At 47.2% G+C, this 26147-nt stretch overlaps 1 long non-coding RNA gene across 3 annotated transcripts in view; it reads left to right on the plus strand.

Moving 5' to 3' along the window:
- Positions 1–114: 114 nt before the first annotated feature.
- The window catches only part of LOC113970014, a 30541-nt gene continuing 4508 nt past the window's right edge, over positions 115–26147 (plus strand). The window contains exons 1-3 of one of the 3 annotated variants that reach the window (XR_003535026.1): positions 115–228; positions 1452–1528; positions 2592–2685. This is a non-coding gene — a long non-coding RNA (uncharacterized LOC113970014). Of the gene's footprint in view, positions 229–270; positions 520–1451; positions 1529–2591; positions 2686–26147 lie in introns of those variants that run through there. The other 2 variants (XR_003535024.1, XR_003535025.1) reach the window with 2 other exon arrangements.

The raw sequence follows: 26147 nt of genomic DNA on the forward strand, positions 1-26147 counted from the left end.
CGGCGGCAGCGCCCGCCCCGCAGGCGTCGCCCCTTCCGCCGCCGGGGCCGCTCCGTGGCCCCGCTGCTCCGCCCCGCTCCGCCCCGCTGCCTTCGCCGCCCGCCCCGCGCCGCTCGGCCGCTGCCGGGGCCCGCACGGCTGGGAGGGAGCGAGGGCGGGCGGCCGCTGTGGCCGTTCGTCGGGGACGGGGAGGAGGGAGGTGCGGGCGGAAGGGCGCTTTCGCCTCGGGTAGAGACCAGAGAGGGGTACAGGGGACAACGGCATCTTCCCCTCGGGTAGAGGCTGGGAGAGGGATACAGGGGACAACGGCATCTTCCCCTCGGGTAGAGGCTGGGAGAGGGGTACAGAGGGCAATATCTCCTTCCCCTCAGGTATAGACCAGGAGAGCAGCGTAGGGGGGAAATGGCGCTTTCAGTTCAGGTAGAGATGAGGGTAGGAGTGCAGGGGACAATAGCATCTTCCTATCTGGTAGAGAGCAGGAGGGTGGTATAGAGTAAGGGAATGGTGCCTTCGCCTCAGGTAGAGATCTGAAGAGGGGTACGAGGAGGGCATGGTGCTTTCCCCTCAGGTAGAGGCTGTGAGAGGGGTGCAGTGGGAAAATGGTGCCATCCCCTCGGGTGGAGACCTGGAGAAGGGCCCTGGGGGAAAATGGCCCCTTGCCCTCAGGTAGAGACCACAAAAGGGGTACAGAGGGCAAATGATGTCTTCTCAGGTAGAGACTGGGAGAGTTTAGGTGGGAATGGTGCCTTCCCCTCAGATAGGAGAGAGGTAAAGGAGGCAATTGCATCCTCCTCTCAGATAGAGACTGGAAGGGGTCATGGGTCAAGGGGAATAAGTGTCACCTTCCCCTCAGGTATAGACCAGGACAGGCCCATGGGGCAGGGAGGATGTGGAGGGGAGCCCAGCTTTCCGTGCCCGTGACACCAGAGCATCAGGACCCCAAGGCAGGGGACAGTGGGGAGATGATGGCAGTGTGCTGGGATGTGAGCTGCACCATGACCGTGTCAGATGGCCTGTGCCCCATCCCCTGCACAGCACTTCAGGCTGGGACATGGCAAATGCAAACTCACAGCTTAGGCACTGCATTCATGTGAAACAGCAATGCAGATCAGCCAGAAAGGTCATCCGGGGAGACTGTTTGTTTGAGTCATCTCTGCAAGCTGGTGTTGCAGGATTAAGGGAGAGGAATTTACTTTTTAGTTGAACCTCTTACCAGTGGTTTCACCAGGTGGCGTTCATTGTGTTGCCTGAGATTGGGGCTCAGTGTTCCTCCCTGGAATACTGGTGCAGTGTTAGTGCTGAGAAGCGTCTCTCCAGTTCCAAAATGTTTTAGAAATCACCATCATCAGGGTGGAGGTCTCCTCAACCCAAATGCTGTTGGTCTCCTGAATACAGTTTTGGAAATATTTTGTTATGTGAGATATAACACCTTTCTTGATTTCTTCATTCAGGAGGAATATTGCACATATCTATGGAGTAACTGATGCAGGTGACACACAGACTATTGCAGATACTCAAAAATGTTAAGGTCAGTTGTGGATACCTGCTACTGGGCTCTTGTCTCATAGCCTGATCTCCAGAGATTGGTGGAGGTGCAATTTGCAGCCTTCCTCAGAGTAAACAGGAACACCAGCTGTATTACATCCTGTCTAAGGGCAAACTGGTATCAACGCAAACAAAATGTGGACTTCATTCAAGTGCAGAGTTCCTGTTCTTACTCACCCACTCGAATGGCTTGGGAATATAAGGAGGTTTCAAAATTCTGGATAGGACCAGATAGATCATAGGCTGTGCACAGTTACATTAAATTGCAAAGTATTTTGCAATGATGTATATAAATCAAGTTGAGTTATAGGTTTATTTACTTGCTTTTTACAGGTTTATTTACTTGCTTTTTACGAGTTTATCAAAAAAGTCTTTCAGTAACAGCTGCATGAACAAAGCTTCAATAGGAAGCCATCAGTCCTAGAACAACACAAATACTTGCTTAGGTCTCGCATCTAGTCGCAACGTGTAGATAAAATGATTTTAAAGGTACCTTTGTTTTAGGTTACCCAATTTACTAGTTGTCTGTATATTGTTTTTTCGTTAAAACATCATCCAGCCTGTGAGGTCTGTGCTATTTTTCCCTTGCTTGCTCTAGAGGGTCTCCTGCGTGCCAGGAGCATGGATGGGTGACTTAAGAAGAGGTCTAGCACCACACAAAGCTTTTTCTCAGGAGTTATGGAAATTACCCAGACTTGAAATGCAGCTGGAGCGATTCCTTTCCGTATTTCTATATCCTTGAGAGGATGTATTTTACTTTATCTGATGTGGTGCCTTATTCTGCTGTAAATATCTGCTATCTCTGACAGGCTGTTAGCGACATCATTCAATGATCCAGCTCAGGACATGTTTATTATCTCCCATGATATTAAATTGTTCTGTGTGATCCTTTTGAAAAATCAGTCCTTGGCTGTCTAATTGGCTGATTTCATTCACTAATAAATCATTAGGTGTAATAATTTTTGATGCCTGTTTAAGAAGATTAGAAAATGGTAGAGGTGTCTCTTTCAAGACATTTGGATGGAATTTTACGTTTTTATTTTTAGCTCTTGAACTGATATAATTCCAGTGATCTCATTTAAGATACCACTCACTGTGGTAGAGGAGAGGGAAGGAGTACTGCTGATATCCCTGTGACAGGTAAAGACTCTCCTGTTCAGGAATTTCTGCATGCTGTATCTTTTACCTCCCAGCATGCCCAGGGCTGTCATTTTGGACAGAGTGTGGTATGGAGGGCAGGACACACATGGCACTGCCAGCTGGGGCTCTGCTATGGGGGACATCTTGGCATATGACTAAGGAGTGGGGACAGGCAATAGTCCCTGAGGAGAAGCTGGAGGAGAAAGACAGCATGGTGAATTGGGAGTGGAGGGCTGGAGGGAAAAGGGTTTCCTTGGAACCACGTCGGTTCTAGGGATGCTGGGCTTACTGTGCCACTACTTCTTGTTTGTTTTAAGAGTGCAGGGAAGACCTTTTGTGGCCTTGTCCTGGCATAAAGAAATTAACCCAAAATAGATCTAAAACATCACTGGCATCATAATAGTTAATGGAGATTCTGAGAGCATTGATCCAAAACTGATGCCTACCTTTGGGATTCCAAATGGATGGTGCTTCCATTACAGCAAGCTCAGCTGCGTTCGGCAATGACAGATATTGATGAGATAACAAGTTTGCTGCATCGATGCTGCCTGAGAGTGCTGTCTGCTCAAACTCATCTAAACCCTGTTTTACAAAGCAGCCCCTAAGGCAGAGATGAAGCACTGAAAGCTTTTGAGGCCGGTTTTAGGAGTGGTGCACCTTTTGTGTGCTGTTGATGCTGAACATCAACCATTGTAGGCTCAGGCCTGCAAAACGTGTGAGGATAAAGTCATTGTTCATTTGGAGGGGAAGCACAATTCCCCCTGGTGTTGCCTGCAGCAGATAAGTTTTTCCAGCCTGTGCCTTGCAGAAGCCCCAGACAAAGAAGAACTCTATTCATCCCTCTCCCACTAGCTCCAGGAGGCACCATGTTGGCAAGGCTTTGGAGTCAGGACAAATATGGAACAGCTGCTGGTTTAGCTTTGGCGTTGCTGCTTTTTAAGTGCTGCAAGTGCATGCTGTGGGCTGGAGGCTGAGATTCAAAAGCATCTTTCCAGTCCTTTTAAAAACAACTTGATGAGCAACCCTTCAGCAGTATGTTGTGCACCTCAGTATCCCCCAGCGACTGCATCCCACATCCCAAGCTTTCTCCCACACCTTTGCACCCCTGCTTGGAGGGCTTCTACCTTTAATACCTGCAGGCAGGCAAGACTGGTGGGGGCACTGGCAAGGAGCTCTCTTCTGCTTTTCTGAGAAGTGCCCTTCAAATGTATTTCCATTTTCCCATTTTATTTTCCTAGATAGAAAAGCTGTCCTTGGTGATTTGCTGTGATTCAGTGCAAAGATGGTTTTGTAAAAGATACCGAAAGGGTCGTTGCCAGTGCAGGAGTTTGAATAACGTGGTTGTATGGCTTCTTATGAAATTGAAGATCTGATTATTAAACATAGACTGTAATAAAAATAGTTTCTGGTGTTGGCGGATGCATTTCAGCAAAGAAACGTGGCTTAAATGTCTTCATTTAATTCCAGTGTGTTTAAAATTGATCTCATGGACCGGAAAAGAGGTTTTTTTCCCCTTAACTAGGGTCTGTGAAGGAAATTAATACAGGGAAGGGAAAATAGAAATACAATACCACACTCAGTGAAACAAATGCTTATGACTGAGGGCTTCATTCCTTGCTAGCACCACTGGAACAGCCAGCTGTATAAGGTATGTTTTATTATAGAATTAACCTTGACCCAGGGTTCAAAGAGAAAGGTTAGTTTGAAATAAATCAGTAGTATGGTCAGGTCACTTCAAAGAGTCTAAAGCTGAGCTTGAAGATTACATGCTGTTTATGTGTATCCAGTTGGAATAGAACATATGGTAAAGATAATAGAAGTAAACTATTTATCTCTTCCCCTCGCCCCCCTCCTTAGGATTTAACGCCTTTTTGTCCTTTGCATAGATCTGCTGCAGGGAATGTGTTTGTCCTGGGATGTTTATTGAAAACAGAAATGTGGAATAAAACGGCCTTCTTAAGTCAGCTGGATAAAATAATCTTGCCTTTAACATTTTTCCCATTGCTCAGATTAAAGTAAACTGTTTTGGAAATAGTAATGAATTTGATGAATAATATTTCTCTGTCACTTGTCTCAGTGAATTCAGACAGTCATAGGAAAATCAAAACAAAATGTGCTCAGCTCTCAGTTATTGTAGTTCTGATCTAAAAGCAGGAGCATATTTAATTGTTACTTGTGAGTTACATGGATTTAAGAGCATTCCAAATACCAGATAATCCTTGCAGCATCCCAGCAAAATGGGCATGAGTATCCCAGCAAGCACGCGGAATGGGAACTGAGGGTGAGTAAGCAATTCGCCCAAAGCCACTCAAAATCTGTAGAAAAACTCAGACTAGTCCTCGTGGCTACTTTAGATTCCAACCCTTTTTGAGGGAGAGGACCAGAGTCCCACCTGGAATTTCCTGAGTGCCAGTCTGTTGCTTTAACCATAAGACCAACCTGTACCATTTGGTCCATGTGCCCTTATTCTTTTGCTCTCTGTGCAGTAAGGGAGATACCAGGACTTGAAAGGCAGTGTGTCCACCAGTCATTTGAGTCCGTGTTCAGCTTTGTGTGGGTCACTGTGTAGAGGAAATAAAAGAACTTTTCACTTCTTCCAAACACATTGGGTGGTGTTAGGAGCAACCTAGTCTACTGGAAGGTGTTCCTGTCCATGACAGGGGAGTGGAATGAGATGATTGTTAACGTCCCTTCCAACCCAAACGATTCTAGGATTGGATGAAGGACAAGGCAGATGCAGTGAGGAGCTGGCAGTCATTGTCTCAGATGCAGAGAATTGCTGTAGTGTGTGATGTGCAAGGCTGACACTGGAATTTTGCAGTGCTTACAGGGAAGCAGTGGGAAGAGCAGGGCTGGTGGATGCTGGGAAGCAGAGGGGATCCTCTGCTGATATTAAAACCAGCTGCTGAGCCAAGCCATGGTCACTCTGTAATAGCTTTTCTCCACAGATTGTTTTTTCCCTAATGTGATACATGCAATGTGCAGATAGTAGCACGGTTTAAGATTTATGACTGCCTGATTTTTCCCATTAATAGAGAAATCTGATAATTATCCATTTTAAAGCGATTGCTGAACAATAGGAAGGAGCATGCTTGTTAAAAGTAAACATAAAAGCGAGCTGGATCTATCTTAGGGTGCTGAGCCTTTGATAGATTTTCTCCTTACAGCAGTCTTTGATCTGCCACACCAGAAAATAAACTCAGTGGGAGACTGGATGTGGGATATAGAGCAGTTCACCTCTAGGTCACGGGCTCCAATGCAAGCTGGGTCAGGAGTGATGCTCTGGGTCAGCTTTGGCAGGAGCTGGGAATGGCAGCACCCAAATGTCTGTGCTGCACCTGCCTGGTGGCACAGGGAGAGTCTGCAGGGACATCCCTGCAGCAAGGGGGGACCTATTGCTTCTTCCCCACCTCCAAAATGAGAGCTTTTCAGCTTTTCCAAGGAGATAAATTGTGTGGGGATACCCAGGGCAGCGCAGGGGCTGCATCAGGATTTGGCTCTTGGGAATGCTCTTGCTGGAGGAAGCCGAGTGCTCTGGCATGGGACATGTGCAGGTTGTGCCCACCCCTTCACTGCAGTCTCTGTGTTCTCCATCTTCTCAAAGATGCAACAGCTGTGCCTGTTAATTATCAGTTAATCTAAAAAAAGAACAGTGTTTAAAGTGGTCCTATCAGTCCTGTAGGAAGAGACCTGTGGATGTACACCAGTTGTCCCAGAGGCAGCAACATCTCCTGGCAAATTAAGGGCTGTTATCTCAGAAATATTTGAACCCTCTGTCTCCTCACCTTTGGAGGGCTGATTTCAAAAGAAAAGTTGTGCAGCTTTGTTTTGAAAGGGGTTGGATGAAAATGCCTCCATGTAGGAAACACAGAACATGTAACAGGTCAGAAATAAACTGATACAACGGACTAGTATAAGGTTTTCTGGCTATGAAATCTGAATTTCTCTCTATGAACCATGATCTAAGCTGAGAAGGAACATGGGAGAGAAATTAATCATCAGAACTGAAATCTCGGGTTTCTTACTGTTGGGGAAGCCACTTAAGTTTCTTTCTGATGGTTCTAGAAAGAGCAGAAATGGATTTTGGTGCACTTCAGCTGTGTCAGATCTGGGGAGCTGGTTCTGTTTTATCTCATGCAAGAGACAACTGCCAAGATTTATCTTTGCAGGGTGTTTTGCAGGAAGAGAAACAGAAGTGAGAAAGGTCTGGAATCTCATGTAGCTCTGGCCAGAGTCATGTTGTCTTAAATAACTGGTTATCTGAAGCTTGGCCAAACCTCACTTTGCACAAGTCTCAACACCACACTAGAGCTGTAGGAGTAAAGAGCAAGACTCAGGCTGTCTGCAGAGGAACTGCACACCAGAGCTCTGGTCCAACTTCAGCACTGTGTGAACAGTATGTAGGAAGCTGCCTGAGTGATCCCACTGCTGCTGAGCTCCAAAATACCCAACCCTGTCCACACCCTCACTCCATCCCTAAGCTTCAGTGATTCTCTGCTCCATGGCACTAGAGCAAATAAAGCAGCATTAAAGGCAAGTTTTGCCTGGAGAGATCCAGCCTTCCCCTGGAGCATCCCGTCTGCTGCGTTGCTCTTTTTGACGCCCAAAAATGCCTCTTTGGAGGGGAAACAGCCAGTGGAGGGTTTGGCATAAGTGGTGTGTGATGTGCCTGGTTTAGCTCTCGTCCCAGGGAGGGGATGTGCCCTGTGCTGGTTTACGGTTGCCGGCTGATGGCAGCAGCGGATCTGCACAGAGGCAGCTCTGCCTCTCACCTGCCTCTGCCCTTCGCTGCTCTGACCACATTACCCCAAATATTGCAATTTCAGGTTAGAACGGAGCTTCCCACTGCCCTGCTGTGACCCAGCCACTGCCTCCGATAAGTCGGTCATACACAGGAGAGGGATTGGAGAGTGGTGTGGAAATAATCCTGCTGCTTTGGAGGGGAAAAACTGCCAGAAACTTTCCTTGTCTGCACACCCACCTGCTGATGTGTCCCTTCACGCATAGCAGAACTGGTGAATCATCTCCAAATATAAATGTTAGGCACTGAGTTGTTCCTCTTCCAAAGACAGGACTGATCTTTTGGACGGGACGATTCCCCCTCCCTTGGAGGGACTGTGGGGTTTGCCTTGCTGTTATCCTGCTTTTCCCTGGGATGTGTCAGTGCATGGCATTACACTGAAAGGAAAAGATTACCCACTTGCCTTCTTAAACACAAGCTGTGGTTTTAGGGGAAGAAAGAGGACAGTACACCATTGTTATGTTGTTCCCTACCTCAGTCTCACACTGAAATATTTAAGGTCCCCCATGAATAATGCAGCCTCAGCCCCAAGCCTGTTTTGCACTTCACACTAACCGGGCCCATAAAACACCGGGATTGCTCCCGGCATACATTATGCCGTATAGAACATCTCCCACCGAGCAAAGCTTTGTCTTCCCTGCCACAAAGGCTGTTGGGATTTTTTCCCTGTCTCCAAGAGAGATAATGAGCATGAGAGCTCTTGCTTTAAAATATTCGTGGGAACAAGTCACCTGTGGATTTTTACCTGGTGCTAACTAGCTGTGGTCCGCACCACATCTCCCGCGTCCGCTGATCCCATGTCATTCCCTTTTTATCCAGCTGCTGTGCCTTATGGCAGGAGAGCTATACAGCACTTAATCTATGGAAAAATATGTCATATTAAGCTGACAGGCAGGAGACAAACTGATACATTAGGAGTCAGGATTGCTCCATAACCCCAAATAGGAATTATTTCTTTCTCTCGACTAGGAATTATGCACCTAAAATGCAGCAAGGACCAGGAGCAGCACTTTGTAACAGCTTGAGGCTCATACACACGCTGTCACATGAAGCTTGTCCCTTCCCAGGACCTTTTAAAGTTCAAGAGAGATTTTTTTAGCATTTTAATGTTGCTGCTATTGAGAACAGGACCCCTTTGGTGGCTGGTTTAGTCACTCCCAGACATGCTGTGCAAAGCTCTTCCCCTCCTCCAAGGGAAAATGAGGCAAGAGGGAAAAAATGTGTGGCCCCAACCCCTTCCCATGAAGATACCTTTACACTCAGCCTAAACTACAAAGGTGAGGCTCCTGATGAATTTTGGATTAAAAGGAGCAATATGCCTCCCTGGACATCTGGTCTGTCGTCAATAATGACATTAGGATCTGTCACATAGGAATTGCCATCTGTGATCCGGTCGGAGGCCTTTCAAAGGGAAGGAAATGGGAGGGTGGAGATCAAGGAATGGTTTGCTGCAGGGAAGAGTGACTTGGAAGCCCCGGAGGTGCAAGTGCCCTTCCTTCAGCTCTGAAAATCACTCCATTCCTCTGTCTGCTAAAGGAAAAAGGTATAAGTATCTTGGGTTTTGGAAAAATCTTGGGAAGCCTTTGCTGAAGGGAGGAGAAGAAGCAGGGAAGGTGGGATTGTCTGATAGGTGGTTTAGAAAAAGTGCCACACTGAGTGCAAAGGTTCGTCCAGATGTTTTCCACCTGCTTTCTAACTCTCCCAAACCTGTCCTGTTTGGAAAGACAAGCATCTCTGGGAAACCCACCTGCTGCCACGGCAATAACATTAAAACCCCCAGGGACCCAGTGAGGCTATTTTCCACATATTTTGTTTGTCTCTTTATTAGTTAGGTATGAACTTTCCCCACAAATACCTAAGATTAGTCTGATCACCAGCCCATCAGCTGTTTATTTAAAGAGGTAAGCCCTCATCTTGTATTTTGGCCATCAATCCCCATTAGTTTCCCTGTATGGTTGATTGAATAGTCCATTGCCTGTACTAATAAGCACCCATTAGTTGTCCCAAAGAGCATTAGTTTTATTAGAAACAATTCATTTCAGCCTAGGCCAGATGAAATGCTTTTAGCTGGATTGTTTTGATTGCATTACTTGGGAGGTGGCATGTGAGCACCTGGAAGGTTAGAGAGGTGCTGCATCCGACTGAGCTGCTTTTGCTGGAGAAATGCAGAGAATACGACTGTGAGCAAGGCGAGGATTTGCTGCAATGACACACAAAATGCATTTAAATCTGCAGAAATGGCTCTTTGGTTTGCCCCCTTTGGATGAGTCTAGAAAGAATCTCCAAGGATTTGAAGCAAATGTTCCCATCACCTCTCTGGCTTTGGGCTTTGAAATGCCAGTGGGTCTCCAGACTTGCCATTAGTGTTTCTCTTCCTTTTTCATTTTCATTCTCCCTCTTCATTCCTCACACCACCAGGCCAGAAATTTCCCTTTTTGCAGCATTTCGGGCTGCAGTAAGCTGGTTACAAGCAATTTGGCTCGCTGCTCTGCAGAAAAAAAGTGTGGAAGGCAGGAGGAACTGCTGCAAATTGCTATTCAGCTGCTCTTCATCACACTGGCTCTGGCTTCCATCTACCCGACAGCCCTGCTAAAAGGATAATAATGCTTTAAAAATTAGAGTCAGCCGAACAACTACTTCATAAATTCATGGCCTTGCCCTGATCCTTTCCAGAAGTTTTTCTTTCAGACTGAGTCCACATCAGACCTTGGATTCCTTCCCTTTGGAAATGCTGCTGCTTTTCTACTTTGGGAGTACTCGCTGGATCACCCAGCTACGCAAAGGGGGTTACCAATTATCTGTCATTATCCTGAAACAAGCCTTGTTTCGGGATAATCTTGTGCTCTCTCCTTCAGAGAACACGGGATAAACTCCCCATGATGTTGTCTCATTGTGGGATTTTGCCCTTGATAGATAAATCAGTCCTGAAATCCTATTAAGAGCTATTCTACCTCCCCTTAAAAGAGACAAACTTACCAATGAAACAAACTTCTGTGGGACTCAGAAGAGACCCTTGGCTTTGCCTACCTGATGGGAAACAGCTCTGGTTTGCAGCAGCTGTTCCCATCTGCACCAATTCTGAAAGCAATTGCAGTTCTAACACAGCCTTGGCTTTTATATAGGACTGATGGTCCTTCTCAGCTCATCAAATACACCATGAGCTACCAGCAGGAAACCAGGGCAAATGGACTGGGGGCTTGCTCAAGATGTGGTGGGAAGGCAGCCCTTGGTGGAAAGCCTGCTTGAGTGGGTGATACAGCATCTTTTCAATCCATGTCATGTCCTGTCTGTGGCAAGAGATGAATTGCCCCATTCGCTTTTCCACATTCTCCAAAGGTATGGAGTGCTGGATGAGCTGGATGGGAGTTGAACTGGTGCTCTGAAATATTGTCTTAGAAGCAGCCTCTCAGATGTCACTGCAATAAATACAAACTCCAACTTATTAGCAGTCCCTGCTTACTCTTCAAATTTAGGGTCTCTACGTTGCTAAGAAGGTTCTGACAATAAAAGAAAAACAAATCCATCAGTAGTGAGGGGAGTTTGAAAATGTTTTTTAGAAGGAAAGAAGATTTCATTAAAAAGTTGAAAGAGGTGTAAAAAAGGAAATCTCTTATTTTGCAAATCTGACAGCTCCAGCAAAGTCAAATTGCTTCTCAAGGGATATCATTGGGAAGAGGGAGCCTACTCAAGTCTGAGATTCATAAAAACAGAAAGGAAATAGTTGATATTGTCTTAGATTTTGGGGGTTTTTTTATTTACTCAGAGGTGTTCAGCTGTGAAGGATTCCAGTACCTGCTGTGCATCTGTGGGGTTTGTTGTGCGTGGGATCGGAATCTCCCTATGGCTGTTTTTTTGTCTGAAAATACTGACGGTGAACTGAATCTCTTGGGTCCTTTCCCTTCTTGGCATTTTGCTTTTGGCCTCCTCTGGGCTTTGGGAGTCAGGGAGTTGCTTCCTCCATGAGCTGAGAAGCACATCTTCTGCTTTTCAGATGTACAAGAAAGAATCTTCAGGCTTCTCCATTTTTGGGGAGCAAAGTGTGAATATTTTTTGGGAAAGTATGAACATGTGAGATATATGAATATATCTCATATAATAAGGACCATTGTCTTCCAGTGGTGTGTTGCCATGTCCCACTAGTTCTACACTGCCAACCCTTTCTAGAGCCCATCAGTAACTTCCCTTGGTGCAACCCGTAAATTTAACCCTGCAGATTAATTCTGGTGGAGCTGCAGCAGGGTCTGGGTCTGGCTCATTTCCTCCTTGTGAAGGGAGGATCTCTCCTCACAGGAGAAGCTGCTGGGGCTGTAATATGTCTCCTGTGCCACATCCTTGCCCGAGGACGGGCAAGCCTGAGCCCAATCTTCAAAAATAAATCCATCACAGGAGCAGGGAGCGGATGGAGCCACTGCACATATAAAGGTCAAACGATAAAGGCCATGTTAAAATATGCTCATAGGAAATGGCAGCTTATAAGTACTTCGTGATCTAATTACTTATGTCAGGCAGATAAGCCTGGACAGCAATTATTTTTAACCTAAATCACGCAAACAACTGCTGTAGGAGCTTTGCCAGTTCTCAGAATTTCTTTCAATTATAGTTTTTGGGGCAGAACGTGGAGCTTTGCAGGACAAACAGCTGTCTTAAAGGATTCTTTTTCACTTTCTCTGAAGGTGGGGAGCTGCTTTAGTTATCTTTAGTTATTTTTCTCTTTAACCCTTCTGAGAAAGGGAAACCACATCCGTTGTAGTCCATGGGCAGCCAACAGGGCTGAGCCTGGTTTGCATTGCACGTGGAGGAGGACTGGGGTTTATTTTCCTGCTGGCATTGCTGGAAGTGGGCAAAGGGAAGACCTGTGGCTGAAGACAGAAATTCCTCAGGCAGGAGAACAGCAGCTTCTGGGTCCTGCTGGGTTGGTGAGATGAACGGTGGTTTGGAGAGGGTGAGAGTTGATCCTTACCCTGCCACAGATCTTAAGGATGGAGCGAGGGACTGCACCTGAGAGAGGAGCCACGCAGGAGCACATGGGACTCATGGTCTCCATCAAGAATGGAGATCACAGTCTCTGATCCATCTCTGACTGCACACAGAGATGCCATGAGGACCCTAATCCCAGAGCAAGAGCATGGGATGGAGAATCACATTGCCCTTTTGCAGGCAGGTGTCACATCCTTCTGCTCCAGCCTTGCACACAAAATCCACATCCTCTTGGTCCAGCATCATCTTCCAGCCTCTGCATGATCTAAAATCTTCCCTCGTGTTGTTGGAGAAGCTTTCTAGCAAAAAACATTTCTCTGTGCCTTACAGAGACGTCTTGGGACCACGTATCATCTTACAGAGCGCTTCTGTCCTGGCTCTTTGACCGGTGCCTGAGGGAGCTGCCCCTGTTCTTTCAAGGTCATTTGAATATCAGCAGAGACGTTCATCATCCTGGGGCCTCAAGGAAGGTATTGATCACCTATGATGAATCGGCACATGTGTTGTGCAGGAGGAATGATTAGTTAATGGATGAAAGATGTGAGAGCTCTTGCTTTCATCCCAGGTCGCTGCTGCTTCTTCCTCCTTGACATGAGGGTCTTCCTGCCCTGGTGGTGCAGAGGATGCAGAGGAGAGAAAGAGAAGGGTTGTAGGATGGGAGCCAGTGGATGTTGGTGGCACCTTCTCCTGGTGACACAGCCTGAGTCTTCCTACGTTCTTTTAGCTTTCCAACTTGGCCTGACTGACAAATCCCTGAGCAGTGGTTTTGCAGCAACACTCCAGACACGTAACATGGAGAGGTGCCACATATGGTCCATAGGGACCACAAGGGACAGCGTGGGTGCTTGAAGCACCAGCACGTAGTGGGATCATTGTGGAGCTCCACGTCTTTGGAGACAAAGTGAGGAAGGGGGGATGCCATGGGCCTCAGTCATGCTGCTTTCTCAACCTTCAGGAATTACTGCAGATAGTGATGTATTAAATCTTTGTAAACCAGTGCAGTATCGCACATCCCCTCTGAGAGCTCTTCTGCATGAGGTGTTATTCCAAAGGGCTGTTTCTGATTGATTCTTTTCACCGCCGATTTTTTTTCCTATATGAATGTTTTGGAAGAAAAGCACGTTATTCCAAATGCGATTAAGTCATTTGGAAGAGGATTATGGTGTTTTGGAATAACACCCTCTTATTCCAGAATGAGATCAGTCACACGGGGAGTTAATCGGAAACAGCTATTCTGCTCCTCTGGGAAGCCTCCGCCAGCATGACGAGCAGCCGGAGTCGCTCCCACTGTGTGCTGCCCACTGGTGCCTCCATCCACCCGTGGGGTCTGCGGCCAGACAGTGTGTTATGGCTCAGTAATTTAGAGAGATAGTTTAATTGCTTCTGGGCTTGACCCTGGGTTTTCTGTAGTAGTGAAACCTCAGAGCACTGCATAGAAATCACAACAAACAAATATGCATTTCATGGCTGAAAGCGGACATGATTTGTAAAGGGGTGTTGCCTTCAAAAGACGTTTGTTTCCCCAAAAGCCTCTGCATTAATTTCAGTAAGGGCTGGATTGAACCTCACCAGAGGCAGCTTCGTTGACCCCTCAGCATCGCTTTTCCCAGCAGCTGTGGTGAGCTGCATCCCTTGGCCATGGTTGTGAAGGCGTCAGCATCATCCATAGATTGTCTAGAGCAACCTGGCCTAGTGGAAGGTGTCCCTGCCCATGGCAGGGAGTTGGAATCAGGTGATATTTTAGGTCCCTTTCAACCCAAACCATTCTAGGCTTTTATGATTCTGTGATCACACTTCATCCTCTGCCTGAACACGCACAACTCTGCTGCCGCAGCCGTCTCACTTGATGATGCAACAACCCAGAAACTATCGGCTTCCACATGCCACACATTATTTTTTTTTCATCCTCTGATATGTATTTATTATTGAAAATTAAAGGCTTTCCTAAATTTTTATTTCTGAGCTGGGCCAAACACAGCTTAGGCAGTAAGCAATGCATATTTATTTCCAGCTCATGAAGGAAAAATATAATTTCTTTCCTTGTGTTTCTATAATTTCTTTTCTGTGCATATGCAAATTGCCGGTTTATTTGTACAAGATTTATGCAACTAAATGATGGGGAATTATAGAGGCAATTCAGCACTTAGAAAGAAGAGAGACAATTGCTGCAATTTGCTTGTGCCTTGCGCTAATTCCTTCGGAAAATGGTTTTTGCTCATTTATTTGCACCGAGCACCGATTTCTGCACCCCTAAGCAAGCTTGGGAAATGTTCTCTGGGGTCAATAGACTGCAAATGGTTTATATTTCTTTCTGCCTGTGCCATTGCCTCCCCATAATACTTTATAGCAATTAGTAACAATAATGAAATATAGCTGTGATTTCTCAGCGCCGGAGAAAACGCAGCCAGCGCTTGTGAATCAAGCACATTTTCTGGTCAAATTGGCCATTTAAACATGCTGCTCAGGAAGCTTTAAATCCACCTCGATGGAACACTCCGAGCTAAGCTCCATGGGGGGGGGGAAGCACTGTTGGAAGCAGATTTTTTTCCCTACCAAAGCTGAACCTGCTCTGTGAGGCAATGCTGGTGGGTTTGGGGGAACCTCTCACCCTGGCATGAAGTGATGTGTGGTGCTTGCTCACAAGAGCATCCTCGCTAAGATGCAGTGAGACCTTGGCTTGCAAAGGAAGTGGCAGCAAGAGCTGAGGCAGCTCCCAGGTTTTCCTCCACATTCTTCCTGGGTGAGGCCAAACAGGGAAATCCCATGGGGCTGGGATGATAGAATCATGGAATCATTTAGGTTGGAAAAGACCTTTAAAGTCATTGAGTCCAACTGTTAACCCAGCTCTGCCAAGCACCATCACTAAATCGTGTCCCTAAGTGACACATCTACATGTCTTTTAAATCCCTCCAGGGATGGGGACTCCACCACTGCCCTGGGCAGCTGTGCCAGGGCTGGACAACCCTTTTGGTGAATAAGTTGTTCCCAATATGAAATCTAAACCTCCCCTGGTGCAACTTGAGGCTGTTTCCTCTAGTCCTGTTGCTTGTTACTTGGGAGAAGAGACCAACCCCCCACCTTGCTACAACCTCCTGTCAGGGAGTTGTAGAGAGTGATAAGATCCCCCTTGAGCCTCCTTTTCTCCAGGCTGAGCCCCTCCAGCACCCTCAGCTGCTCCTGGTGCTCAAAGACCCTTCCCCAGATCTATTCCCTCTCTGGACAGACTCCAGCACCTCAATATCTTTCTTGTCATGAGGGGCCCAAAACTGACCCCAGGACCTGAGGTTCCTCACCAGTGCCCAGTACAGGGGGACGGGCACTGCCCTAGTCCTGCTGGCCACATTATTGCTGACACAAGCCAGGTGGCACTGGCCTTCTTGGCCACCTGGGCACACTGCAGCTCATGTTCTGCCGCTGTCAACCAGCACCTCCAGGTCCTTTCCCACTAGGCAGTTTTCCAGCCACTTTTCCCCCAGCCTGTAGCATCACATGGGGTTGTTGTGACTGAAGTCAGGACCCGCCACTTCACTTAATGCCTTAGTTCCGATGCCCGGATGCAGGATGGAGACAGGACACAGGGACGGAGGGCCAGGGCCCCAGGAACTAACCTGGAGGTCCTGCAAAAGGACTTGTAGTTAAATGTCACAAGACAGCTGGTGCCCAGCACTTAGGAGAAAGGGAAGTGATTTAGGTTTGGTCATTATCAGAAAAACATGTGCGGAGGACAGGCAATGAGAAGAGCAGCCGTTTTCTATTAGGATAAGAGTAGGTCAGGTGTAGTTAAAACTGGGTAAATGGAGCAGGAAATGTGGCTGTATATTACTCACCCAAGATATATTGCACACATTAGCCTTGTTTGATCGGGTTGTTCGGAGAATCGGAGCTCCGAGTGGTGTTTTAGGGTGGCCAAATCCAGGCTTTGTACTCTATTAAAATAAATATATTGCTCGTGTTTAATAAAGTCTCTGAGTTTCCATGTAACCAAAAGTCTGCGAGTGGCCTTTGCTGGGAGTCTGGGGTCTTAATGAGTCCCTACCTGTGACAGGCTTTTGAAGGTGGAAGGTGTGATATTAATATTGTTTATGTAGCAAACTAATTTATGAATATTCATTTAATGAAATTGGCGGCTTCCAACCTGTTTCTGCTCTTGGGAGCTCTAATGGGTTTTCTCTCCTGGCAGAGAGCTGCCTCGTGGAAGCGCCAGAGGCTTTACTGTGAGGGCTCATGGGCTGCCCTGTGCCATGGAAATGCATCAGGGCTTGTGGGACAAGGATGGTCAGAAAACTACAAGGCTGGTCTGAAATTTGGCTGTGATAACTGCCCTGTTTTTGTAGAAGGATTAAGGAAAAGATGCTTTTCTCTGTTAAAAAGCCCCATGCAGTGCAGGTGGCATTATTGGACAAGTGAACATATGTTTAGCTTTTTTTTGGTGCATGAAGCTTTTGAGTCTTAATGAAGAGCTGTGTGTCCTCTCAAAGAAAGTGGAGAAGGAGGCACAAGGTGGATGGTCATTATATGCTAAAATTAACTTTGTTAGGTAATCGTCTAAAAACTAATATCTTTTATCTCAGCCTTTGTGTCCTATGCAGCCTCTTTATCTGCATTTACATTTGATGGTCTTTGACCACCCCTTTGTGTATGGACAGGCTGTTTATCATGTCTCTATAGCTCTCTCCTAACCTCCTGGATAAATATGAAGGATAAATGTGTGGCAACATCCTGCTTTCCTTTCAGGGTTGGAGTACTGAGGTTCAGATCCCTCTGAAATGCTTGGATCCACACGGACAGGCTCATCACAAGGTCAGGTGATGTGTAAAGCAGAGCAAACCTCCCTGGGGGCAAACCCTGCTCTGGGGCTCAGCTCAGCGAGATCCAGATTTAGTCATCCCACCAGGAAGAGGGAGGCATCCAAAAGAATTGGACCCTTCCCTTCCCTACCCGAGACCTCCCAAATCCTGGTCTACGGAGAGCAGCCTCTGCTGCAGCTAAAGATGCCGCTGCACAAACAAACCAAACACCACACCGAGTGTGGGGACGCTCTCCCAGCTCCCCATTCCCTGGCTGCCCTGGCGCAGTGCTTGGTGCATCATCCACAGCCCCCATCCCATCTGTGGGCAGTAAATCCCGTGGCGGCGGTCGGGGCTGACCGCGGCTTCGCTCCCTCTTTGCCTCCGACAAAGCTTTATTGTTTCGGCGTGACCTGCTTTTAGGAGCCCCCTGAGGTCCAGCCGTATATCTGTCCTTGCCAAATCCTGGAGGGTGGCTGGGACCCCAGCGGGGTCAGCGAAAGGGTACGTCACGGCTGGACGGCAATTATCCTCCGGGCTGGGAAAAGCCAGGGCCGAGGCTGGGCCGTGACCTGGGGTCTCTTAAAAAACCTTTGAAGGGTCCCAGGCTAGCGAAGGTTGGGTTGCCCTGCATCCTCCCCCGGGCATCCTCTGCTAAAAAATTTCACTCGTTCTGCTTAATGGTTTCTTTATTTGGACATGGCGTATCAAACACACCCTGCTTTGCCCTGGCACCCCTGGGCTGCAGGGGAATGTCCTTGCACTCTTTATGATCCTGCAGGATTTCTGGGCACTTTCTGATGAAATCCAGCAGGACTGAAGTGCCGTGCTTCAAATCTTTAGTTCATTAGTTGCCCATTCCCCAGCTCTGGGCACTTTCTGCCTGGCAGAGCCATTAAATGGGGTTAAATTCAAAAGAAACGGCAAATTGTGAGTGTGCAAACTGCTCAGCTTGTGTTAAATGGGAGAGAGAAGCAGAGCCTGGATGGAAACGGGCAAATTTAAACCAGGAGATTGGTATCTGGGACATCTCAGGAGGTGTCACTGTCCCCTCCCCCATGGGCTGAAGGGGAGGAAGTTGCTCCAGAGGGAAGCCCCATGTGCCACCTCCCAATGCTCAACATCACTTTACTTATTTAATCTCCTCCAAGAAAAAGCAGCCCAATTTCCTATCTAAGCAAGCTTCAGGAGTCAGGGGCAGAGCCTGGCCAGCCCCTTCCTTTGGCTCTGTCAATCCATCAATCCACTAAAATAAAAAAGCCATGGGCAGAAGGTTCTAGTTTTGGGGGAAGGATACTGTCGCCCCGGGGAGATGCCAGTGTGTCCTGTATGCATTAATGAAACACTTTCTTTCCAGTTAGGACTTGAAGGATGCTCATTGAAAATCAGGCTGCCATGGAAACCAAAGGTGTTTAGTCTTTTGGGAATGCTGTTGGACAGAGGCAGGGAGAGGTGTGGGAGGGAGGGAGAACAGCCTCTGCAGAGGAGGCATTTTAGCAAAACCCTTGATTCACTACCAGTCCGTCCCTGTCTGTTGCTTGCAGCTGTTAATTGTTGGAGAGAAGGGTTTGTCTCTTTACTGGATGCTCTCTATGGCTCCAGGGGCCTCCTTGTCCTCGGTGTGCCCCTGTGTGGATGTGGCATGTGGACCCTCATGGCTGGGGAGGCAGGGATTTGCTGCAGCAGTGGCATGGGGTGTGTAGGGGATCAGGAGCCACAGAGCCCCGAGTGCCTTTGTTGCTGTGGCACCAGGTCCCTGACAGGAGACAGCAGGTCAGGGACCTTTGGCTGCTCAGGGACCCCCGGTCCTGACATCCCGGTCCCCTGCCCTGCTCTTCAAGGATGAAGCACAGGGAGGTGCAAGCATGGAGAAATAATGGAATTATTGCTCTGTCATGTACCATTCGTTTTAATTAACGCAGCACGTCGGCGCTGTGACAGCAGCATTAAGGAAGGTTGGGAGGTTATTGCAAAACAATGTCATCTCCCTACACCTTTTCACTTCCCAGCGCTGTCTCCAGACCAAACCCCCTCTGCTTCCCCCGCTCATTCCCTTCTTCATCCTCAGGCTCTTACTGGGAGCCCATGGCCTCAGGCAGGAGCTGGGGGCTGATCCCACTCCCCCTCAGCCCCACACAGCCCCTCGCCATCAGAAGTACCTACTAACGTGTGTTTTAATTAGAATAATTAATGAGTTGCACTAGGAAGAGGACCAGAGCAGGTCCCTGTTGCATGCACGGCACAGCTCTTCGTGGTGGCTCGTATGACACCCTGCACTGATGCTGCTGGAGGTTGTCATTAAGACTAATTAATTGCTAAGATATCCAGTGCTTTTGTTTGGGAACCTTTGGATCAGGGGCTGCCACAGCTTGGGCAAAGCCAGGGAGCTGTGCAGTGACTCAGCCTGGGCTTGAAGGCAAAATGCAAAGAAATGGATTAAAAGAGCTAACAGCCACCCTCCCTCCCATCAAATATTCCTGAAATCAGCACGTTCCTGCAGAAAACCTCAGCGCAATGGAAAACCCTCAGCGCTGGGGCCGGGGCTGTCAGTGCCGGCAGCCCGAGGATCGATTCGCCAGCGAGTTGGATTTCTCCTCTCGCAGCAGTTAATGCTCTGCCAGTGTTTTGCCACCATATCCCGCTCCGTAATTACAGTGACTGCTCGGATCAATTAGCGCCGCTTAAAGCCATTAGCAGCCCAGCCCCTGTAGCCCGGAGCTCACGGCCACAGCCCTGTGCATGGAGGGACCCGTCCTCACGGTATCTGCAGCTCCTCACTTCTTTTAAATTCCATTTTAATCTGGTTTTCCTCATTGTAAAAATCTGGTGATGTCCTCAGCAGGGACTCTGGGACATGCTTTGTCTGTCTGTGAATGTTTTATTTCGCTGGGGTTTCCACGTTGCCTTTTAGGGTTGGCCAATAGGTGACAATTCTGTTTTGTGATGGAGTTTCTTACTGGAAATTTGTCCCTTGTTCAGTGCCAAATCCAAAGTTCATGAAGGTCTGGCACTGTCTTGAAACATCCATTTGCAAGGGAAAAGCAAAAACCTTTCCTGAAGTCTCCTCCAGAGGGGTGAGGGAAGTGGGGTAAGAAGCAGAGGGAGGATGAGAACAAATACATTTTCATATCTGAAGAGGGAGAGAAAAATATTTTCTCTATGTCTCAGTTTCTCTGTTGGAAATGTGAGTATGGCCTCTACTGCCCATGTCACCTGCAGGTTCAGAACTCAGTGGTTTGGATTGAATGGTTTATTAACCCAAATAACAAACCAGCTCTGGTGGGGTGGCTCAGTTCAAGGGTGGAGATGAAGATCCAGGCTCTTCACAAACTCATCCTGATGTATTGGTGAGCACAAACACCTCAAACACCAGATTTGCATTCCAAATACAACCATTTCCATCACTTTTTGTCTTATACCAAAAGTAAATTAACATCCAAAATATTCCCAAAGAAGGCATCTCTTACAAGGTCTCCCCAAAAAGTGCAGGTTAAAAAAAATCTCAGGAGGAGCCAGAGTCTGTTAACCAAACCTTTTAATATTAATATCTCTCATGCAGGGACTTTTCCCCTCTTTTTCTTCCTGTGATGAAAGGGGATTGACCAGGTTTAATGGTGGCACATCCCAACATGTGTGGCCCTGGCTGTGCCTGGACAGAGCCTGGTGTCCCCAGCAGGGAGGACCCCTCTGCATTTCAAGAATGTAAATAGCTCAAACTTACTTTTTTTTTTCTTTTTCTCATAATTTTATCATGATAGGAAAAAAAAATTTAAGCTGGTTTAAAACCCACAATATTTTCAGTGGGGCTGGGGTACCCCATGTGCTGTAGATTCCATTGGGGATGTGCTGGTCCACGGGGCACCTTGAGCGTCCCTGGGAGAAGCTGGGGTGGGGGGCTGATTTGCCAGCCCTAAATCATAAATCACATATCTAAAAAGTCACTCAGGGCACTGTCTAACCCAGTGTGGGGCAACTGCAAATATTTCTGATCTAAGGGATTATTTTCTCTTTGGGCAGTGGCTCGCTCTGTGTGTGACATCTCATTCCTGGATTGATGTTTTATAGGCACGTGGGCCCTTGTATCTGCTCGTGGTTAGTCGATAATGCCAAAACATATGGGCTGTCGTGTACTTCTCCATGTATTCCTGTTATATAGGCTCCGAAAATAACTTGAGGGTTAAAAAATAAATAAATCTCGAGGATGGTATTGTTCGTGCTAGATAAAATCCTGTGAACAAAGCAATTGGCATCATTTCACTTGCAAATTGAGCAGCGAAGCAAAATACCATTTATGAAACTGTAATTTATTCTTGGAAAATCAAGCACTTACAATGTCGGCTTGTCGCAGGTTAAGTTACAGAAAAGGGAAAAAATAGATTAATGATGAACGTGACAACATTTCAGGGTAAATCATCACAGCGAAAGCCTTTGAAAAGCCTCTTTGCTCCCTGCACAAACGGGATTTTTATTTTTTTTTCACCCAAGAACATTAAACCAGTGATTGCTTCAGGGCTCAGTGGTGCTGAGCAGGCAGTGGCAAGGTCTGGGGAGGTCCTGGCAACCCCTTTGCCTGGGCTGGGGAGCCCTCGGTGCCTTTGGAAGCCAAAGAGCAAAGTCTGGCTCATTATTTTTTCCCTGCCTGCAATTAGTCGGTCCCTTAATGACCCTCTTTCCTTCAGATGTGCTCATTATATTCACAGAGTCACGGACTGGTTTGGGTGGGAAGGGACATTAAGGATCATCCAGTTCCACCCCTATCCCAGGTTGCTCCAACCCCCGTTCAACCTGGTCTTGGACATTTCCAGGGATGGAATATTCTTATCCTTTGGCTCAGTACAATTAAAACGGGGCAACAAGCAACTCTCCAGTGGGGACATCACCAGTGCCACCACTGGAGCACCAAACCCCCATCAGCTCCTCCAGGATCTACAGGAGACACTCCATGACCTGGTTCCTTGAAGAAGGTCTCCCAAGGTCTCCTCTCTGCCTTGGCTTTTATTCCCCATCCCTCTTAGCCCTTTCTCTTCCAACCAGGAGACCACTCCCCACCACATGGACATCCCTTCAGAGCTGGCAGACATCGTGGGGTCCTTGCAATGGGGATGGGAAGAAAATTAATATAATTTGCACAAGATGAAGATAGAGCTCATCAAAGTAAGTGAACAGGTGATAAGGAGGTCTGGCTTCGTCTCCTGGCATGGGGGAATTTCTGGACCAGTTGGAGCTGTGAATCCAGCTGGCCTCCAGCTTGGAGTCACATTCTGGATGTGCATCTTATATCTTTATTAAGGGAAATATCAGAAAATAATCCTAATCCCCACAATTTCTGCACCAGCATCTTTTAAGGTCTCACTCCAAACTCTGCCTTGGGAATGGGTCTTGGCATGGAGGGAGGGAATCCCTGATCTTTCAAGCAAAGTTCAGATAAAGAAATAAATTAAATGGCCTCAAACACACATTGATGGTGGTGACCATGACGTCACCAGTACCCAAACCCCCCAGAGGGCTGTCTTGAGGAGCATTTGGGGCTCGTGGGATAAGTCCCTGAATGAGCGTTTCAAGATTTAATTCTGCCATTTAGGCTTTGGGTAGCCAGATAAGGTCAAGTGCAGTGGGTCAGAGTAAACACAGGAGCGTTCTTGTCACGCTGTTAAACCACAGTCACCACAACAACGAGATATTTGGGGCAGGAACGGGTGTTTCCGTGACTCTGACCAAGGCATCGCTCATCCCCACGCGGCGCTCGCCGAAGGTGACGGTAAAACGGAGTTCACGACCCGGGGAGCGATTGCCCGCTGTAATAGTGTGTCACGTATTAAGGGAGCATGTTTGAAACCACGTTATATTATTAAAATTCATGGGAGTGATTTATAGGGGTTTTTAAAAACAGCAGCTTGCCAATATAAATTGGCTTAGGAAAGTCAACTGTAATCCACCCAGGTCCAAATAATGACATTTCCTCCAATATATCCAAAAAGCTGAAAAGCAGAAAATAATATCCAGGCTCCAGAGATAAGGCGAGCACCCAAGGGAAAGAGGACTCTGAAATATTCATGCAGCCGTAGATTGGATGGTGGAAATGGCCATTCCCAACGGCTGCGTTTAGGGACTGATGAATTTAGTTACTGTACCTTTATATTTATCGCTCAATAAACAAGACAAGCTCAGTTACGACGCTGAGCAAGACTAATTTAGCTATTTTAGTACTAAGGAAATGGCTTTCTGGGCAAGGCAGGGGGTTGATAATTTTGTATGAATTTAGGAGACTTTTAATTTAGTGCTGGTGAGCTCTGAGGGTGCTGAGAATAACAGGGCTGGAGACCAGATCTGAGGCTAAAATCCCCCCCAGAGCAGTGTGTTGGGGTGCTCACCCTGGGTTTTGGGAGACCCCACACTGAGAGTGAGCGGATCCTTTTGGAGCCACCTGCACCTGCTGATGAAGATGTTCCAGCTCTTGATTTTTAAGATGATTTTTGGAGGCTGAGGATGTCGCTATAAAGGTTTTACAGCTGCCCTGCTGGAATCAAGCGTGGCTCTGTAAAAGTGTCAGCAAATGAAGCGGTGATGCCTGAGTGGTATTAACGCCAAAATGACCTTTCCATAGTTAGGGCTTTATGGGATATTATAAATTCTCCCTGTGATGGCAGGGTTGTAACTGGGACATTAGCAGTAACATCTTCTCCAGCAATATCTGAGGCAGGAATGCAGCGTTCGGAGCTGAAAATGCCCAACTTAAATTTTTTTTAATATTTCTGGAGCTGAAGAGTTGATTTGAGATGTTCCTATTTGAATGCGCACGGTACAAAGGAGATTTCTCCTCTTAAAGATAAGTTTTGAGCACTCAGGGTTTTTTTGAGGCTCCTAATATTTCCAACAGCCAAAAATCAAAGCAATTTAAACCTATCACTTGGGTTTTTTTATTTCTTTAGTTTCTAAGACTTCAGATTAATACTGTCAAACCTTTCTTTTATTGCCATGAAGTCAGGGAAAGTCCTTTTTAATGAAAACCACAAGCTCTATGCAATACCTTGACTCCGCAGTGCTATCTGAAGCACCAGATTCCACTGAACTTACATGGAAATCCCCAGAGTGAGCCCACTCTGATCTTTTTTTCACCTCTTGCGTTGCCACTGGGAAATAAAATCAGTTTATATGCTGGTATTTATTATGAAGTATATATTTGGACAATCCATGCTGCAATTTAGTAGTTCCAAGAGCTTCAGGGAGTTGTTTGAAGGGACTTTTCACTCACCTGCTTATTGAAACCCTCTTTACAAAGTGCTGGACTCAGTCTCACTCATTTATTCCCCGTGGCCTTCACTGTGACTGGCTTCAGGGGCAGCTGCAGGAGGAGGGGATGGGGCTGTTCCTCCGTGCAGCACTGCAGCACATGGGACAGTTGCAGGAGGGTGGCCCGTGGTTCACAGCCCCTGTTTTGGGGCAAGGACGCACCTCAGAATTCCAGAATGGTTTGGGTTGGAAGAGACCTTAATGATCATCCAGTTTCAACCCCTGCCATGGGCAGGGACACCTTTCCACTATCCCAGGTTGCTCCAACGTGGCCTTGGACACTTCCAGGGGTGGGGCAGCCACAGCTTCTCTGGGCAAACTGTGCCAGGGCCTCCCCACCCTCCCAGGTGCTGCCCCGTCAGCACCTGAGGCAGCAGGAAAAGCAGACACAGGGATAACTGAGCAGGAGCCAGGATTAACTGGAATCTGATTTGCATTTCCAAGCACAGGTGTCATACTGTGACCCTGGAGGTCTCATCTCACCCCCCCCACTGAAGAGCCCCCCTTCTCTAGCAGGTTTCTGCTGATGGCTTGGCTGGAGTTTTATGAGCAAAACATCAAAATAAAACCCACCCAGTCCTTAAATGCTGCATTTTGGAAGCTGCTCTTTGAGAGGACACAAAGTCACCAGCTGTCCCCGTGAAGTGGTGATGCCCCGAGTTGCCCTGCACAACCCCTACACCACACCCCCACACATGAAAAGAAAAGCCCAGTCAGACTCATTTACTCTAGCTTTATTTTCCTTGTACAAGTAGCCACAGGCTAAAATCTAAACAGAGCAAACTACAAAAAACCTGGGTTTTATTATTTTTTTTTTAATACAGAGCTAACAATCATGGGATCAGTGGGATTTCAATATCAAGACAGTTCAAAGTAAGAAAGGTAGAAAATAAACAGTAGAAAAGTGCTTTGCAATTTGGGTTTTTAGTATTACTCCTAACAGTTGATTCCCAAAAAGGACTGGGACAAAGGTTTAGCATCAGTTTTATTATGACTTTCTTACAAATGTAAAGATACTGCAAGTATCAATGATGGAAATATGATCAAAGTACAAATCCCTCTTCACTTTTTAAGTCAGACCCTGATCCAAAGCCCTGTGAAATTAGGCTTGTCCCTGACTTGCTGGGCTTCACACCGGCCCTGTCCCTTCTTCCCACATGATGCCAAAGCCCAGGCTCTGCCCATGGAGTAAACCTGGAGCTGTTTCCCTGATTCCCAGTGGGGTTCAGTGCCATGGCCCTGTGCCAGCAACGCTTTCAGCTGGGGGTGCTGGTTCTTCCCTCATCCCCATCTCCCCGCCTGCAGCTCCAGCCCAGGCACCTTCCCTTTCATAGAATCACAGAATCAGCTGGGTCAGAAAAAACCTCTGAGATCATCAAGTCCAACCTTTGACCCAACCCCACCTTGTCACCCAGACCATGGCACTGATGCCACATCCAGGCTCTGCTTAAACACCTCCAGGGATGGTGACTCCACTGCCTCCCTGGGCAGCCTGTTCCAACGCCCAATCACCCTTTCTGTGAAGAAATTCTTCCTAATGTCCAACCTAAACCTCCCCTGGCACAGCTCAAGGCTGTGCCCTCTTGTCCTACTGCTGGTTGCCTGGG

This window comes from Neopelma chrysocephalum, unplaced genomic scaffold (genome assembly GCF_003984885.1).
Source record: "Neopelma chrysocephalum unplaced genomic scaffold, ASM398488v2 Primary Assembly neopelma1_75, whole genome shotgun sequence".
NCBI classification, from domain to species: domain Eukaryota; kingdom Metazoa; phylum Chordata; class Aves; order Passeriformes; family Pipridae; genus Neopelma; species Neopelma chrysocephalum.